Source organism: Trachypithecus francoisi, unplaced genomic scaffold (genome assembly GCF_009764315.1).
Source record: "Trachypithecus francoisi isolate TF-2019V2 unplaced genomic scaffold, Tfra_2.0 Lachesis_group3, whole genome shotgun sequence".
In the NCBI taxonomy this organism is placed as follows: Eukaryota; Metazoa; Chordata; class Mammalia; order Primates; family Cercopithecidae; genus Trachypithecus; species Trachypithecus francoisi.
In genome coordinates this window covers 134,866,419-134,886,140 of record NW_022681468.1, presented here as the reverse complement: position 1 = coordinate 134,886,140, position 19,722 = coordinate 134,866,419, and the positions used below count along the sequence as shown (strand labels likewise).

Below are 19,722 nucleotides of genomic sequence, written 5' to 3'. Positions count from 1 at the left end.
TTTGCAGTATTAGGATAGGGAAACCTTTAGCCAGAAAGGCAACAGTGCATGATCCAGCACTGGGAGAGAAGCCTCCCAGGAACACAGGAACAGCCTTCATTCCCAGCTTGAATTGTTTCTTCATGGAATTCTACAAGGCAAAAAACATTTCTGCTGAATTCCGAACTGAAGCTTGTGACAACACAATGATTAGACTGATGGGTTGGCTTGAGATCCTAGGAGAAAAATAATTGACTAGGGGCTAAGAGACTTGAGGGGAACTAGGCCCACTTCTGATGCAGCATGACTGAGAAGAAGTAGATCATAGAATCATGGTAGTTTAAAGTTGGAGAGAAATATATCAAAAATAAGGAACCTGGACCAGGTAAGAAAACTAAATCCCAGAGATTTATCTTTTCCTGTGTGGAACTGTGAATGAGAGCTGAGGAAACAAAGAGAGTGAGTATTGAATCCTCTTTCCAAAGTTTGGTGGTGAAAGGAAAGAAGGCAACAGGAACTTCTTAAATGCTTTATGACTGGGCAAGGATTGGTGTTATAAGGGTCTCACGAACGGAGAAACCATGAATGATTGGAGATTATTATGAGAGTCAGTCAGGATACTGATGGAAGAGTGATGACTTAAGTTGCAGAAAATCAACTAATATGAATAGCAAGAAAAATATGATTTGGGTTGCATGCTCTTTTGATACACAAATTCACTCAGCCTATATATTTTGAGACCTAAGATATTTCGCTCCTATAGAATCTATAGAAGACAGAAAAATAGGCTCCCAAAGGTATTTACATCTCAATCCCCAAATCCTATGAGTATATTACCTTACATGGCAAAAGGGACTTTGACGATGTGGTTAAATGAAGGACGTTGAGATATTATCCACATGTGCCCGATGTAATCTCAAGAATCCTTATAGGAGGGAGGTAAGCAGGTCTGAGGGAGAGAAGGAGATACGATGATAGAAGCAGAGATCAGACTCGGGCAAAGAAGGGGTCAACCAGCCAAAGAATACAGGCCACCTACAGAACCTAGAAAAGGTAAATAAATTGATTCTCCCCTAGAGCCCCTAAAAGAAACACAGCCCTGCTGACACGTTGATTTCAGAACTTCTGACCTCCAGAACTGTAAGATAAACCTGTGTTGTTTAAAGCTACTACATTTGTGGTGGTTTGTTACAGCAGCAATAGGAAACTAATACAGAATTTAACTGAATTACGAAGAGAAAATTAACTTGCACATTTAGTAGACTTCAGCTCTGGACCAATGGGAATATGAGCAGTATTCATAAAGAGTTGTGCTCTGGCCACCACCATTTCCAAATTGTGGTCTTTCACAACTTGATGGCATGTGCTCATTCTATTTCCTCTACCTATTATTTCCTTTTGTTCTTTTTCCACCTATCATATTCCCACTCATCTTTCAAAGCAACTCAAATAAAACCACCTTGTCTAGGATGATCTCTCGTATGCCTCCAGGAAGACTTAAATTTTCCTTTTTTGTTCCCATTGAACTTTGTTTATACCACTGCTACACCATTTACTATAGTCTGACTATCATTAAATTAACCTTATGCCTCCCTAACTCATCCTTGCCCTTGCCTGAATCTTCACAGGAGTAAATGTTAATCCAATCCCCAATTGGTAGACTACCAAGCAGTTCGTTGACAAAATCTTTTCCCATTGTTTCTTTTTTTAATTGTGGTCAAATATATGTAACACAAAATGTACCATTTAATCATTTTTAAACGTGCAGTTTAATAATATTAAGTATGTTGACATTGTTGTGCAACCAATCTCCACAACTCTATTTATCTTTAAGACTGAAACTCTACATCCATTAAAGAGCCATTCACTTTTCCCTCATCCCAACCTCTGGCAGCTCCCATTCTACTTTCTCTCTCACAAATTTGACTACTCAAGATATCTCATATAAGTAGAATCATATAGTATTTGTCTTTCTGTGATATTTCGCTTAATATCTTCAAGGTTCAGCCATATTGTACCAGGTCTCAGAATTTTTTTTCTTTGTAAGGTTGAATAATATTCTATTGCATGTATATACCATATTTTGTATATCTGTTCATCCATCAACAGTCATTTGGGTTGCTTCTACTTTTTAATTTTTATGAATAATGCTGCTATGAATGTGGATGTATAAATATCTGAGTTCCTGTTTTCAATTCTTTTGGGTATATTCCCTGAAGTGGAATTGCTGGATAGCATAATAATTCTATTTTAAGTTTTTTAGGACCCCCCTCATACTCTTTTTTCTGGTGACTGCACTATTTTATATGCCCAATAACAGTAGACAAGTATTCCAATTTCTCCACATCTTTTCCAACACTTCTTGTTTTCTGTTTGTTTTGTTGGTTTGGTTTGTCGTTGTAGTAGTAGTAGTAGTAGTAGTAGTAGTAGTAGTAGTAGTAGCAGCAGCAGCAGCAGCTGCTATCCTACAAGGTATGAAAAGATATCTCGTTTTGGTTTCAATTTAGATTTTCCCTAGTGATTAGGGCATTTTTATGTACTTGTTGACCATTTGTGTATCACCTTTGGAGAAATATCTATTCAAGATCTTTGCCCATTTTTTAATTGGGTTGTTTGGTTTTTATTGTTGTTGAGTTGTAGTAGTTCTTTATATATTTTGGATATTAACCCTTCATTAGATATGTGATTTGCAAATATTTTCTCTCATTTCATAGGGTGGTTTTTACTGTATTGATTGTGTCCTTTGATACACACAAGTTTTTTATTTTAATGTAGTCCAATGTATATGCTTTTGGTGTCATATTCAAGATGTCATTACCAACTCTAACGGCATTAAACTTCTCCCCTATAATTTCTTGTAAGAGTTTTCTAGTTTTAACTCTTATGTTTAGGTCTTCAATCCATTTTGAGTTCATTTTTGTATATGATATAAGGTAAGGATCCAACTTCATTCTTTTGCCTGTGGATGTGCACTTTTCCCAAAATCATTTATTGAACTTAAATGGATTTTTTTTACCTATGTAACCAAATGACATTAAAATATAAAAAGCACCGTTAATATGCATTAAAATTCATAACCACTAAGAAATCGTAACAATCCAGCTGTAAAACAAATGAGTTCCTTCTGAAGAGAAAAGGCTGTGGCCAGCCCGGGATGCAAAAGTACTAAGCAGGATATGAAAACACAAAACAAAAGGTCAGTCATTAAACAAAGGCAGTTTGAAAAGCCTTGTCAGGGCACAGTAGTCTCTCAAGATTGTATATTTCATTTCTATGCATTAAAGATACTATATATTTAATCCAAAAGGAGTGACTCCACCAGTCAAATACAGACAAGAAAACATACATCTTGATGTCTAATTACCTTTCAGGACCCCAGTGATTGTGGAACAAACTGAAACATTTCAGATTAATGTTGTGATAAAATGGTTTTACTTATAATACTTACTGCCTCATTTCCATTCAGTCATTACAATCTGTTGATTAAAAAGGAGATCTACTTACAACTTTTTAAAAAACTACCATCAACTTTTATTCTAAGATTGCTTTAGGATTAAGTAGGATCCATTCTGCTTTTAGTCTCATTTGTTTTCACAATGTCACCTGCACCTGTACTACAACTTATGCCTCTAACAGGAAAAGTTAAATCATGTTTATAATACCATTTAATAAAATTGAACATCAATATCTAAAGATTTTTAAAGGTTTATTTTTAATTTTTACAGTAAAACTTCAGCTCAAAAGATTAAACTTCAATTCTTTTTTTTTTTTTTTTTTAATGGAGTCTCGCTCTGTCCCCTGTACCCCAGGCTGGAGTGAAGTAGCACAACTCGGCTCACTGCAACTTCTGCCTCCCAGGTTCAAGTGATTCTCCTGCCTCAGCCTCCTGAGTAGCTGGGATTACAGGCACACACCACCACGCACAGCTAATTTTTTTGTATTTTTTTTAGTAGAGATGGGGTTTCACTATGTTGGCCAGGCTGGTCTCAAACTCCTGACCTTGTGATATGCCCACCTCAGCCTCCCAAAGTGCTGGGATTACTGGCGTGAGCCACTGCGCCCGGCCTAAACTTCAATTCCCTAAGCATTATATCTGAAAAATGCTAAATAAAGGAGGTTTACAACAGGATACAAACAGATATCATGGCTCAGGATGCAAGTGAACAGAAACCTGTGAGTCTGCTTAGCAGATGTGCAAGTTATTAGCTCATAAAACATGCTAAATTTCTTAAATTAAAATGAATACGCTCTGCAACCACAATGAGGTTTTGATCCCTTTCTTTAAGTTCTTCTAACATAAATATATGACCAGTAGCACAGACAAATGTCAATCAAATAAGAAGAGCTTAAGTGTAGAAAATACATGATCAACCCAGTTTCCTGCTTTCTGCACCACAGGGCATAGCTTTATGCCATCTGGTGATTATTAGGGGAGAAAGATGCCATCTGCCACTTCTGCTAACACATGGGAGAGGGATAGCTCTCCCCACCCTGTAAACCTATGGGAAATTTCCTTATGCTTGTTTACATGCCCCGAGGGCTCCAACTGAGTTAAAATTTACTCTGAGAGAGAATGTGTGTGTGTGTACGTGTGTGTGTGTGTCCCCACATATTCAACATGAAAGCAACACATCCATTTCCATCCCTTTCATACAACCTCTTAAGTGTCACAGGAGTCTGTGTTAGTCCAGGTTAATAGCAAATCTCTTTCTATCCTGCCTAACTCAAAGCCAAGATAGTATTAGATACAACCTAAACTAGAGGGACAAAGTTGGATGACAGCCATAAAAATAGATTATAAAATAGGCCCAAATTGAATTCAAGGTGTGAAATGACCTGTTATTCCTTTTGTTTTACATCCCCCACAGAAAGGACAGAACCAAAATCATCCTCAAATAAGTGTTTTCATAGACTCTTATAGAAAAATTCTTAAGATGTCATAGCTTTCTTTATGCCAGTTGAAAGTACATTTTCTTACAACACTTAAAAAGAGAAAGAATGGGGTGTAAAATTTTTTCAAAGAGGCCTTAGCTGAGATCTACATTTGAACTATTTCTAGAGCTTAATGAGGTAGGAACTAGGCAAGAAAAACAGAAAGTATAAACAGAAAAATAGACGTAAGTTTTTCCCCAACTATGTCAAGCCTACCAGTTTCTCAAATCACTACACGTAAGAAGGGCTTCACATATATATTAAAATATATTATATACACATATATTAAATACATATACATATATACATATATATATATATATATATTTTTTTTTTTTTTTTTTTTTTGAGATGGAATCTCGCTCTGTCACCCAGGCTGGAGTGCAATGGCACGATTTCGGCTCAGTGCAAGCTCCACCTCCTGGGTTTACCCGCCATTCTCCTGCCTCAGCCTCCCGAGTAGCTGGGACTACAGGCATCCGCCACCACGCCTGGCTAGTTTTCATATTCACATATATAGAGAGAAAGAGAGATGAAGGGAGAGAATGGAATAAATCCCCCCTCCCCATAGAATGGAACTGACCCCATTTGATGATTCAACTTCACCCACAGAAGTTTTATATTCTAACGAAGTAAAAAATAAAGTTTTTTAAAATCCCTAAATGACCCAGAGCATGACTTTATTTTTGAAACATCAATACAGCAGTCTGTTACAGCACAAAGATCACAACAACCTGATTCTGGATTCCTAGGTCCTAGCCTCCATTATTAAAGTAACTGTAAATTTTTGAGCAAGTCACCTAGCCTCCCTTTGCCTCAGTTTCCCCATCTATCAAAGAATCACTCCTACTTACCCCAGCCAGTCTCACAGAACTGTCAGGAAAATCTACAAAACACTGAATGTGAATGGAGCCATGTGCATAACTTAAGTATTAAATGCTTATCAGTAAACAGTGTAAAGTAACTTGTTAAACAGGATAGGCTTTTACCAAGTGATATTCATAAAATTTTTGCATCAAATGAAACAGAAGAACTGCTTCCAGCCAAGATGGAATAACAAGAACTGGATTTACTCTATACCCTGGACAGCTAAAAAACTGGACAAAGTATATGAAGCAACTCTCAAGGCATTGCATATCAGAAAGCAAAACACTGTAAATTCCAAAGAGACAGAAAACAACTTACTACTTGGAGAACATTTCCAATCCATGGCACAAGGAGGGAGGGACTCACTCTGAGCCCACATTTCTCCCTAAATTGAAGAGACAAACCTGGAAAATCTGGGGTATTCAGAGAAAGTAGAGTTCATAAGACACAGTACCAGAGAAGAGATAGCTGCACAGAAAAAGGAAACCAGAAATATGCAGGGAATTTCCTTCAGTACTTCACCTGAGTACTGATCAACACATACATGTGAGAAAACTATTGAGCAAAAATCAACCTAGAAAATAAGTAGTGGCAACAGTGCTTGGAGTTCACAATGGAATGGAAATTGTGTCTGCTCCCAAAAGCCAGAGTGAGAACATTTCATAAACTACAAGATATCATTTAGAGTACAAAAAAAGTCTCATTTCAATGGGGGAAAAATTAAACCTGGGCCAAATGCAGGTCTGGTCTCACCTAACAAAACCTTTTTAAAGTCTCAAGAATACATGTATCAGAACATCACATTATACTCCATAAATATACACAATTATTATTTCTCAATTAAAAATAAAACTTTTAAAAATAAAGTTAAAAAAGTCTCAAGAAGATCAAACTATTTTCAAATAACTGAACCACATCTCAGAACAAAATGCAAGAATATTTATAGGAATACCAAAATATCCAGCACATAGCAAGGTAAAATTCAAAATGTCTAGCATCCAATCAAAAATTACCAGTCATGCAAAGAAGTAGGAAAATACATCCCATAATGAGAAGACTCAATAAAAACAAAAATGATACAGGTAATAGAATTATTAGACAAGCAAAATAAAACATTTGTTATAACTGCATTTTATACATTTAAGAAGCTGGGGGAAAGACTGAGTATATTAAACAGAGATGTTAAAGATATAAAAGAGACCCAAAATGAACTTCTAGAGATAAAAACTATAAAGTGTGAAATGAAAAATAAACTGAGTAGGATTGACAGCAGATAAATTTTTTCATTCAGAAAAAAGTAGTGAACTTAAAAGGACAGCAATAAAAACTGTCTAAAATGAAAAACAGAGAATCAGAACAAGAATGAATGAGCAAGAAAGAGAAAGAAAACAAACTGAAAAAATTAACAAAACATCAATGAACTATGGGATACTTTTGATCAAATATTTGTTTAATTAGAATCAGCAAAGGAGAGAGGAGAGACAGAAAGAATATTTGAAAAAATTGTGACCACAAGTTTCCAAATTTGAAAAAACCCACAGATTCAAAAAGTTCAACAAACTCCAAACAAAAACAACAAAGAAAACTACACCAGGTACAACATAATCAAATTTTTCAATACAAAGCAGCTAGCAGGAAAAAAAAAATTAGTACAATGGGCAAAGAAATTTGACAGCAAATTTCTCATTGCAATAAATGTAACCTAGAAGATAGTGGAATGACATTTTTTAAATAATTGAAAAAGAAAACCTAGGATTCTTTCCCAGTGAAAAAATTGTCTCTCAAAAATGAAGGTGAAATAAAAATATTTTCAGACAAGCAAAAGCTGAAAGAATTTCTATTATATAGCTGCAATACAACAAACCTTAAGGAGTCCTTTAAGCAGGACATCAGATGAAAATCTGGATCTACACAAAGGAATAAAAAGCAGCAGAAATCATAAGAATGAGATAAATACAAAAACCTTTTTATATTACTTCATCTCTTTGAAAGATAACTGTGTAAAGCAAAACAACAGAAATGTATTGTAGGGTTTATAAAATACGTAGAAGTAAAATACATGATAACACTGTAAAAACTAGGTAGGAAACTGGATGTATTTTGTAAGTTCTTATTCTATATATGATATGGTAAAATGGTATCGTATCATGTATAAACTGAAAAATTAAGAATATATTACAAATTATAAAGCAACTACTAAAATAACACAACAAAAATGTATAATAAATGAAAAGGGAAGATAAATTGGAACTACAAAAAATCTGTTAATCCCGAAGAAGGAAGAAAAAGTGAAAAGAGAACAAAGAATGTGTGACACAAATAGAAATCAAATAGTGTGAGGATCAATTTAAACCCAACTATATCAATAATCACCTTAAATATAAATGGTTTAAATACCGTAAGTTTAAAACAGATATTGTCGAGTTAGATTTTTTTCCTTTTCCAAGTTATTGGTAAAGAAGTCAAATTAGACTTTAAAGAGAGAGAGAGACCCACTTTATGCTATCTGCAAGAAATACACTTTAAATAGAAAGATACAAAAAAAAAGTATATAAAAAGATACATGATGCTAACGCTACTTAAAATAAAACTGTAGTAGTTACACTGAATATCAGACAAAGTCTATTTTAGTACAAAGAATATTAACAAGTCTGAAGAGGACCATTACATAATGATAAATGGTCAATTCAGTTATGATAAATTGTATGATAATTGATCAATTCATTAAGACCAGTAATAATTGACCAATTATCATTAAGACCAATTCACTAAGACCAGTGATAACTGACCGATTAACTAATTGGTCAATAACCAATTGACCATTCATGATCAATTCATTAAGAGAACATGAATATTCTAAATGTTTATACAACTAATAATAGAGCTACAAAATAAATGAACTAAAAGGAGAAATGGACAAACCCATAATTACAGCCAGAGATTCAATACCCTACCCTCGATAATTTAACAAGCAGACAGAAAATCAGCAAGGATGTGGTAGACTTAAACACGATCAACTGAACTTGACCTGACTGGCATTTATAGAACACTCTCTACCCAACAACAGCAGAATACACCTTCTTCTCAAGTGCACAGGAACATTTACCAAGATAAACCACAAGCTGGGCCATAAAACAAAGCCCAATAAAGTTAAAAACATTTAAGTCATAGAATATATGTTATCTGACCACAGTGAACTTAAATTAAAAATCAAAAACAGAAAAATATCTGGGCCAGGCACAGTGGCTCACATCTGTAATACCAACGCCTTGGGAGGCTGAGGGGGAGAACGGCTTGAGGCCGGGAGTTCCTGACCTGCCTGGGCAACTTAACAAGACCTCTTTCTACAAAAAATAAAAATAAAAAATATTGGCAGGCATGGTAGTATTTACCTGTAGTCCCAGCTACTCAGAAGGCTCCAGTGGGAAGACTGCTTGAACCCAGCATTTGGAGGCTACAGTGAGCCATTATCATGCCAATCTACTGCAGCCTGGGTGACAAAGTAAGACCTAGTCTCAAAAAACAGAAAAGAAAAATATCTGGGAAATCTATATATATTTGGAAATTAAATAACACACTTCTAAATAACCCATCATAGGCCAAACAAAAATTAAAAGCGAAATCAGAAAATATTTTTAACTAAATACAAATAAAAATACTACATATTAAAATGTGTGGGAAGCAGATAAAGCAATAGTTACTGGGAATTTTATAGCACTAAATACCAATGTTAGAAAAGAAGAAAGATCTAAATCAATTACTTCAGTTTTCACCTAAAAAACTGGAAAGGAAAGAGCAAATTAAACTCTAATTAGGCAGATAAATGAAATACTAACTATCAGACCAGATAATACCATTAATCATCAGAGAAATGGAAATCAAAATCACTGTGAGATGTCATCTCACACCCATTAGGATGGCTATTACCAAAAAGACAAAACATAACAAACGTTGGCAAATGTATGAAGAAAAGGGAACTCTTACACACTGTTGATGGAAATGTAGATTGGTACAGCCATGATGGAAAACAGTATGGAGATTTGCTAAGGAAATTAAAAATAGGACTACCATATATGCAGCCATCCAACTTCTGGGTATATCCAAAGGAAATGAAATCACCTTGTAAAGATATTTGCACTCTCATGTTTACAGCAGCATTATTCACAATAGCTAAGAAATGAAAACAATCTGTTTCTCAATAGACATATATCACAATTTCTTTATTCATACATATATGTGTGAATATATACACATACACATACATACACACACATATATCCATATATATAATATCCATATATATCTCCATATAGATATCCACATATATATTATCCATATAGATATCCATATATAATATCCATCTATATATATATCCCTATAAAAGAACAAAATATTGCCCCACAGATGAGCTTGGAGGATGCTATTCTAAGCAAAATAAGCCAAACACAAAAAGAAAAATGTTGCATGATGTCACTTAGATATGGAGCCAAAATTCCTTTTTTCAAATATACAGAGATACAGAACAAAGTAATGATTGCCAGAGGTGAGGGGGAAAGAGGTGCAATGGGCCTAAATGAAGAAATACAGGTCAGAGGATATAAAGTATCAGATATATAGGATAAACAAGATAGAAATCTAAGGTACAACATAAGAACTATAAGTAATAAAAGTGTACTTTATTTGAGATTCATGCTAAATGATTAGATTTTTAGCTGCTCTTGCCACAAACACTAAAAGTATAACTATGTGAGACGACGGGTATTTTTATTTGCTTCACCATAGTAACCTTTTTTTACTATCTGTAACAGTACTGTCTCATAACATCATGTGGTATACCCTAAGTTTATTTATAAGTTTATAAATAAAAATTTTTAAAGAAAGGCACAGCAGAAATCAGTGAAATACAAAGCAGAAACACAGTAGAGAAAAGTCATTGAAATCAAGGTTGATTCTTTGAGAAAATCAATAAAACAATAGGCGTCTAGCCAAAGTGATCAAAGAGAGAAAATAGAAGTTACTAGAAGCAGAAATATGAAAGGTAACTACTACCAATTCTATAACAATGAAAAGAATAACAGGGGAGTTTTAAAATTTATGCCAATAAATTCGACCATGAAAATTAAATGGACAAATTCCTTGAAAGACACAAACTACCACAGCTCACTCAAGAAGAAATATATAACATGAATAGCCCTGTAATAAAGAAATTGAAGTTTAAAACATTTCACAAAGAAAATCCAGCCTCTTATCTTTTCATTAGTGAATTTTACTAAAAGTTTAATAAAGAAAAGATATCGACATTCTTGGGGCGGAGCAAGATGACCAAATAGGAACAGCTCCAGTCTCCAGCTCCCAGAGCCAGCGACACAGAAGACGGGTGATTTCTGCATTTTCAACTGAGGTACTGGGTTCATCTCACTAGGGAGTGCCAGACAATCGGTGCTGGTCAGCTGCTGCAGCCCGACCAGCAAGACCTGAAGCAGGGCGAGGCATTGCCTCACCTGGGAAGCGCAAGGGGGAAGGGAATCCCTTTTCCTAGCCAGGGGAACTGAGACACACAACACCTGGAAAATCGGGTAACTCCCACCCCAATACTGTGCTTTACCAAGGGTCTTAGCAAACGGGCACACCAGGAGATTATATCCCACATCTGGCCGGGAGGGTCCCACCCCACGGAGCCTCCCTCATTGCTAGCACAGCAGTCTGCAATCTAACAGCAAGGCAGCAGCGAGGCTGGCGGAGGGGAGCCCGCCATTCCTGAGGCTTAAGTAGGTAAACAAAGCCGCTGGGAAGCTCGAACTGGGTGGAGCTCACAGCAGCTCAAGGAGGCCTGCCTGTCTCTGTAGACTTCACCTCTGGGGACAGGGCACAGCTAAACAACAACAGCAACAACAACAACAAAAAAAAAGCAGCAGAAACCTCTGCAGACGCAAACGACTCTGTCTGACAGCTTTGAAGAGAGCAGTGGATCTCCAAACATGGAAGTTGAGATCTGAGAAAGACAGACTGCCTGCTCAAGTGGGTCCCTGACCCCTGAGTAGCCTAACTGGGAGACATCCCCCACTAGGGGCAGACCGACACCCCACACCTCACACAGTGGAGTACACCCCTGAGAGGAAGCTTCCAAAGGAAGAATCAGACAGGTATACTCGCTGTTCAGCAATATTCTATCTTCTGCAACCTCTGCTGCTGATACCCAGGCAAACAGGGTCTGGAGTGGACCTCAAGCAATCTCCAACAGACCTACAGCTGAGGGTCCTGACTGTTAGAAGGAAAACTAACAAACAGGAAGGACACCTATACCAAAACCCCATCAGTACGTCACCATCATCAAAGACCAGAGGCAGATAAAACCACAAAGATGGGGAAAAAGCAGGGCAGAAAAGCTGGAAATTCAAAACATAAGAGCACATCTCCCCCTGCAAAGGAACACAGCTCATCGCCAGCAACGGATCAAAGCTGGACGGAGAATGGCGTTGACGAGACGAGAGAAGAAGGCTTCAGTCCATCAGACTTCTCAGAGCTAAAGGAGGAATTACATATCCAGTGCAAAGAAACTAAAAATCTTGAAAAAAGAGTGGAAGAATTGATAACTAGAATAATTAATGCAGAGAAGGCCATAAACGAACTGACAGAGATGAAAACCATGACACGAGAAATACGTGACAAATGCACAAGCTTCAGTAACTGACTTGATCAACTGGAAGAAAGAGTATCAGTGATTGAGGATCAAATGAATGAAATGAAGTGAGAAGAGAAACCAAAAGAAAAAAGAAGAAAAAGAAATGAACAAAGCCTGCAAGAAGTATGGGATTATGTAAAAAGACCAAATCTACATCCAATTGGGGTGCCTGAAAGTGAAGGGGAAAATGGAACCAAGTTGGAAAACACTCTTCAGGATATCATCCAGGAGAACTTCCCCAACGTAGTAGGGCAGGCCAACATTCAAATTCAGGAAATACAGAGAACGCCACAAAGATACTCCTCCAGAAGAGCAACTCCAAGACACATAATTGCCAGATTCACCAAAGTTCAAATGAAGGAAAAAATCTTAAGGGCAGCCAGAGAGAAAGGTCGGGTTACCTACAAAGGGAAGACCATCAGACTAACAGCAGATCTCTCAGCAGAAACTCTACAAGCCAGAAGAGAGTGGGGGCCAATATTCAACATTCTTAAAGAAAAGAATTTTCAACCCAGAATTTCATATCCAGCCAAACTAAGTTTCATCAGTGAAGGAGAAATAAAATCCTTTATAGATAAGCAAATGCTTAGAGATTTTGTCACCACCAGGCCTGCCTTACAAGAGACCCTGAAGGAAGCACTAAACATGGAAAGGAACAACCAGTACCAGCCATTTCAAAAACATGCCAAAATGTAAAGACCATAGAGGCTAGGAAGAAACTGCATCAACTAACAAGCAAAATAACCAGTTAATATCATAATGGCAGGATCAAATTCACACATAACAATATTAACATTAAATGTAAATGGACTAAATGCTCCAATTAAAAGACACAGACTGGCAAACTGGATAAAGAGTCAAGACCCATCAGTATGCTGTATTCAGGAGATCCATCTCACATGCAGAGATATACATAGGCTCAAAATAAAGGGATGGAGGAAGATCTACCAAGCAAATGGAGAACAAAAAAAAGCAGGGGTTGCAATACTAGTCTCTGAAAAAACAGACTTTAAACCATCAAAGATGAAAAGAGACAAAGAAGGACATTACATAATGGTAAAGACAAAAACCACATGACTATCTCAATAGATGCAGAAAAGGCTTTTGACAAAATTCAACAGCCCTTCATGCTAAAAACGCTCAATAAATTCGGTATTGATGGAACGTATCTCAAAATAATAAGAGCTATTTATGACAAACCCACAGCCAATATCATACTGAATGGGCAAAAACTGGAAAAATTCCCTTTGAAAACTGGCACAAGACAGAGATGCCCTCTCTCACCACTCCTATTCAACATAGTCTTGGAAGTTCTGGCTAGGGCAATCAGGCAAGAGAAAGAAATCAAGGGTATTCAGTTAGGAAAAGAAGAAGTCAAATTGTCTCTGTTTGCAGATGACATGATTGTATATTTAGAAAACCCCATTGTCTCAGCCCAAAATCTCCTTAAGCTGATAAGCAACTTCAGCAAAGTCTCAGTATACAAAATTAATGTGCAAAAATCACAAGCATTCTTATACACCAGTAACAAACAGAGAGCCAAATCATGAATGAACTTCCATTCACAATTGCTTCAAAGAGAATAAAATACCTAGGAATCCAACTTACAAGGGATGTAAAGGAACTCTTCAAGGAGAACTACAAACCACTGCTCAGTGAAATAAAAGAGGACACAAACAAATGGAAGAACATACCATGCTCATAGATAGGAAGAATCAATATCATGAAAATGGCCATACTGCCCAAGGTAATTTATAGATTCAATGCCATCCCCATCAAGCTACCAATGAGTTTCTTCACAGAATTAGAAAAAACTGCTTTAAAGTTCATATGGAACCAAAAAAGAGCCCGCATTGCCAAGACAATCCTAAGTCAAAAGAACAAAGCTGGAGGCATCACGTTACCTGACTTCAAACTATACTACAAGGCTACAGTAACCAAAACAGCATGGTACTGGTACCAAAACAGAGATATAGACCAATGGAACAGAACAGAGTCCTCAGAAATAATACCACACATCTACAGCCATCTGATCTTTGACAAACCTGACAAAAACAAGAAATGGGGAAAGGATTCCCTATTTAATAAATGGTGCTGGGAAAATTGGCTAGCCACAAGTAGAAAGCTGAAACTGGATCCTTTCCTTACCCCTTATACGAAAATTAATTCAAGATGGATTAGAGACTTAAATGTTAGACCTAATACCATAAAAACCCTAGAAGAAAATCTAGGTAGTACCATTCAGGACATAGGCATGGGCAAGGACTTCATGTCTAAAACACCAAAAGCAACGGCAGCAAAAGCCAAAATTGACAAATGGGATCTCATTAAACTAAAGAGCTTTTGCACAGCAAAAGAAACTACCATCAGAGTGAACAGGCAACCTACAGAATGGGAGAAAATTTTTGCAACCTACTCATCTGACAAAGGGCTAATATCCAGAATCTACAAAGAACTCAAACAAATATACAAGAAAAAAACAAACAACCCCATCAAAAAGTGGGCAAAGGATATGAACAGACATTTCTCAAAAGAAGACATCCATACAGCCAACAGACACATGAAAAAATGCTCGTCATCACTCGCCATCAGAGAAATGCAAATCAAAACCACAATGAGATACCATCTCACACCAGTTAGAATGGCAATCATTAAGAAGTCAGGAAACAATAGATGTTGGAGAGGATGTGGAGAAATAGGAACACTTTTACACTGTTGGTGGGATTGTAAACTAGTTCAACCATTATGGAAAACAGTATGGCGATTCCTCAAGGATCTAGAACTAGATGTACCATATGACCCAGCCATCCCACTACTGGGTATATACCCAAAGGATTATAAATTACTCTACTACAAAGACACATGCACACGTATGTTTATTGCGGCACTATTCACAATAGCAAAGACTTGGAATCAACCCAAATGTCCATCAGTGACAGACTGGATTAAGAAAATGTGGCACATACACACCATGTAATACTATGCAGCCATAAAAAAAAGACGAGTTTGTGTCCTTTGTAGGGACATGGATGCAGCTGGAAACCATCATTCTCAGCAAACTATCGCAAGAACAGAAAACCAAACACCGCATGTTCTCACTCATAGGTGGGAACTGAACAATGAGATCACTTGGACTCGGGAAGGGGAACATCACACACCGGGGCCTATCATGGGGAGGGGGGAGGGGGGAGGGATTGCATTGGGAGTTATGCCTGATGTAAATGACACGTTGATGGGTGCTGACGAGTTGATGGGTGCAGCACACCAACAAGGCACAAGTATAGATATGTAACAAACCTGCACGTTATTCTATAAAAACTCTTCCAGTAAACTGAATAGGAAGAAAAACTTCCCAGTTGATTTTTTTTCCTTCTGAATTTCAACTGTTATTTTTGATAGAGTGGGTACATGTGTAAGTTTGTTACATGAGTATATTGCACCAGGTAGTAAGCACAGTACCCAATAGGTAGTTTTTCAGCCCACATGTCCTTAGTGATTAGCGATATTACCCTAATACCAGCGCAATGTCACACAAATTCTATACTAAAAAAAAGAAAGAAAGAAACCTACAGACCAATAGTCCTGTAAGGTTAAAGAGTACAAGGTACATATATAAAAATCCATTACATTTCTATATATCACCAACAAATTGGAAGTTGAAATATTAAGAACCAATGCCATTTAAAATAGCATCAAAAAATATAAAATACTTATGACAAATCTGACAAATCACACATAAGACCTGTATACTAAAATTATAAAACTAGCTGAGAAAAATTAAAGACCAAAATAAATAGAAAAAAATACTGTGGTCAAGGATCCAAAAAAATATTATTATTAAGATGTCCTCCAATTTTGTTCTTTCTCAAAACAAGCCTATTCTCAGTCCATTACATTCTAATAAAAATTTTAGAATCAGCTTGTCAATTTCTACTGTAGAAAAAGAATAAAGTTAAAGGGTTTCCATTACTTGCCTTCAAGATTTATTATAGAATTACCTATAATTCTACAATTATCACGTCAGTGTTGTATTAGTGCTGTGATTGACAAAAAGACCAGTGAAACAGAATGGAGAGTCTGAAAAATAGACCCACACATAGATGGATGACTAATTTTTCACAAGAGCGCAAAGGCAATGCAATGGGAAAGGGGGTCATTTCAAGAAATGGTGCTATAACAATTGGATGGCTATTTGCAAAAAAATTAATAATAATGAACTTTGATCCACACCTCTCATCATATTCAAAAATTAACTCAATATGGGTCATGGACCTAAAATGTAAACCTAAAACTATAAAACTTGTAGAAGAAAACATAGGCAAATACCTTTTGACCTTGAGTTAGGCAATGATTCTTCGATATGATACAAACAGAAACATTTATTTAAAAATCATAGGCTGGGTTCAATGTCTCATGCCTGTAATCCTAGCTCTTTGGGAGGCCAAGGCAAGCAGATGGATTGAGCCCAGGTGTTCTAGACCAGCCTCGGCAACATGGCGAAACTCCATCTCTACAAAAAAGAGAAAAATTAGCCAGGCACAGTGGCACATGCCTGTAATACCAGCTACTTGGGAGACTGAGGTGGGAGGATCGCTTGAGCCAGGCGGCAGAGGTTACAGTGAGCCGAAATTGCGCCACTGCGCTCCAGCCTGAGCAACAGGAGTGAAGCCCTGTCTCAAAAAAAAGACAAAAAGTCAAACTGAAATACATAAAAATCAAGAGTTTCTGTTCTTCAGAAGATATTTTCAAGAGAATGAAAAGACACACCAAAGACTAGAAGAAAACATTTTCAAAACAGTATTTGCAAATTATTTGTATCTAATCAGGAACTCACATCTATAGTGTATTTCAAAACCCAAAACTCAATAGGAAGAAAAAAAATCTAATTATTTAAATGGTCAAAAGATCGGCACAAACATTTCATAAAAATATATATATGGATGACAAGCACATAAAAATATGTTCAACATCATTAGTCATTAAGGAAATGCAAACTTAGGACTACAAGATACCATTACACATTTATTAGAATGTCTAAAATTAAGAATACTGATAACAGTTTCCTTAGAAGTTAAACATATACCTACCATATAAGTTGTTCATTCCACTTTTAGGTTTTTTCCCAAGAGAAATAAAAACATATGTCCATACAAAGACTTGTGTGAGACTGTTCATAGCAGCTATATTCACAAAAGCCATAGATTGTAAACAACTCAAATGTAAATCAACAAATGAATGGATAATAAAATTGTGGTATATCCATAAAATGGAATATTCTCAGCAACAAAAAGTGATAAACTTTATTATACAAAACGACATGGATAAATCTCAAAATAATCATGCTGAGTACAAGAAACCAGACCAAAAAAAAAAGAATACATACTCTGTAATGTCATTTTTACAAAATTCTGGAAAATGCAAACTAGTCTATGGTAACAGAAAGCAGATCAATGCTTATTGGGGGTATGGGGAAGCGGAGAGGAAAAACAAAAGGAAGGAATTAAAGGGATACAAGGAGATGGTTGGGGGTAATGGATGTATACGATATCTTAATTATGGTGATGCTTTCATGGGTGGATATATATGTCAAAACTTGTCAAGTGGTATTCTTTAAACGTGTGCAATACCTCAATAAAGATGGTTTCAAAAACGACATTCAGTACATAGGTTAGGGTTCAAAATAGAGTCCAATTATTTGTCTAGAAATCAGTAGAGTGGCTGGGCGCGGTGGCTCAAGCCTGTAATCCCAGCACTTTGGGAGGCCGAGACGGGCGGATCACGAGGTCAGGAGATCGAGACCATCCTGGCTAACACGGTGAAACCCCGTCTCTACTAAAAATACAAAAAAAAAGTAGCCGGGCGAGGTGGCGGGCGCCTGTAGTCCCAGCTACTCGGGAGGCTGAGGCAGGAGAATGGCGTAAACCCGGGAGGCAGAGCTTGCAGTGAGCTGAGATCTGGCCACTGCACTCCAGTCCGGGCCACAGAGCGAGACACTGCCTCAAAAAAAAAAAAAAAAAAAAAAAGAATCAGTAGAGTGGAGATATGCCAAAAGGAATAGCCATAATCATTAGAGACCTTCATGCCACTAGACCTAGAGAGTACCTGGCTATAGGAATGCTTTCTTCAGTATGCTCTCAGACAGGCAATTTTTTTTTATTTTACATGTTCTAAGTGCTGTGCTTTATCCATGTAATTTTGGTCTGTCTTTGAACAATCTTCTAGCTCCATGCCCTCCCATTCTGATTAGAGGGTGTGCTATTTTTCCCTTGAAATGTCTCAGGCTCTTGGGGCCTGCCGTCTAAGAAGAAGGCTTGTATTCACTCAGTTTTCCACACAGCATATTTCAAATATCCCAGTTCATAACTACCTTTATTGTTAAACATCAAACTCTTATTCAAACCATGTGGCGCCTGTTCTATAATGAGATGTTATGTGTCCAGGATCTAGAGATGCTGCAGCCAACTACCTCTTGGAGTCAGAATGCTCCCCCTGAAATGTTCGTGTTATTTGGGCCTAGTTACCCAGCATTATCCATTCCCCGTTGCCCAGCACAATCTGAAATAAACAAAATATAATTTCACAAACATAGTTCTGATCGCTATGCTAAGAGTTAAGTGGATACAGTGAAAAAAAAGTTATTACCATCAGAAAGTGAAGGTGGCCACTTTCACTTCCCAAAACATGGAGTAGATGTACACTTTCCTATTCCTTGCACTAAGTACGACAAAATACCAAGGATATTATATAAAAAAGAAGTCTAAGCAGACTGAAAATTAGGGAAGATGGATAAGATAAAGACCTTGGAAGCCAAAGAATGATAGAGTGGTGGGTTCCCTGGGTTGTTTTGGATCATATATATCCCAGAATTGGAGTTAAAGAATCTAGCCACCCAGAAATGTCAATGGGTATAAACCAAAAAAAAAAAAGAACGTAGCCAAAAGAACAGGAGTCAGTTTAGTGACACAGAAAACTTTTAGACGATAATTGCTCTATTCCAACCAAACACCACAGGGAGAAAAGAAAAAAAAGCTATGCTCCTGGAACTTTCTGTAAGACAGACCATATGATAGGCCATAAAAATGAGCCTCAGTAAATTTAAGAAAATTGAAATTATATCATGCACTCTCTCAGATCACAGTAGAATAAAGCTGGAAATCAACTCCAAAAGGAACCTTCAAAGCCATGTAAATACATGGAAAATAAATAACCTGCTCCTGAATGAGCATTGGGTAAAAAATGAAATCAACATGGAAATTTAAAAA

The 19,722-nt window shown here is 36.8% G+C and overlaps 1 long non-coding RNA gene across 1 annotated transcript in view; it reads left to right on the top strand.

Annotated features, from left to right (window-relative positions):
- Positions 1 to 204: 204 nt before the first annotated feature.
- The window catches only part of LOC117069219, a 33,638-nt gene continuing 14,120 nt past the window's right edge, over positions 205 to 19,722 (top strand). The window contains exon 1 of the long non-coding RNA XR_004431454.1: positions 205 to 364. This is a non-coding gene — a long non-coding RNA (uncharacterized LOC117069219). The remainder of the gene's footprint in view (positions 365 to 19,722) is intronic.